We start from the raw sequence: 562 nt of genomic DNA, 5'->3' as shown, positions 1-562 counted from the left end.
CCCGCCGGGCCTGCGCTCTGGGTCTGTTCAGGATCCCGCGGCCCGGGCGGAAAACTATTTTTAAAGAAGTCACTGTATTGGACCAGGCCCACTTGCACAATCTCCAAATTTAAACTTTTTATTATTTATTTATTTATTTGACATAGGGTCTCACTAAGAACTCGTAGCAATCCTCCTGTCTCAGCCTCCCCAGCACTGGGATTACAGGCATGTGCTACTAACCCTGGTTCCAGTGGCTCCCACAGAGTGCCGGAGGTTCCGGGCCGGCATAGCATGCAGTACTGGGGATCAGGTCTTTGCACTTGCCAGGCAGGTGCTTAGATGGCCGAGCTGTCTCCCCAGCCCAATCTCCAAAATTAAAGTAAACTCACTTGGAACTTAAATCCCTCCATAGCACTACCTAAATAGCATTTGACTAAATAATGAGAAGACAGACATTCAGGGCAGCCATCTTTACAGTTCAGTCTGCCATTAGGAAATAGTCACCCAGTAGACTCCAGATAGTCTGCAGACAAACAGGCTACCAACTGTACTGAATCAAAGAATTCCTTTTTTTTTTTTT

The 562-nt window shown here is 47.0% G+C and overlaps 1 protein-coding gene across 1 annotated transcript in view; it reads left to right on the top strand.

Moving 5' to 3' along the window:
• The window catches only part of Mkln1 (muskelin 1), a 377,765-nt gene that overhangs the window by 84,630 nt on the left and 292,573 nt on the right, over nt 1-562 (top strand). The gene's annotated exons all lie outside the window — the stretch shown is intronic.

The sequence above is a fragment of the Octodon degus genome, unplaced genomic scaffold (genome assembly GCF_000260255.1).
Source record: "Octodon degus isolate 3935 unplaced genomic scaffold, OctDeg1.0 scaffold00015, whole genome shotgun sequence".
Lineage (NCBI taxonomy): Eukaryota > Metazoa > Chordata > Mammalia > Rodentia > Octodontidae > Octodon > Octodon degus.
Note: the sequence above shows the minus strand (reverse complement) of the source record. Positions and strands in the feature narration are given on the sequence as shown.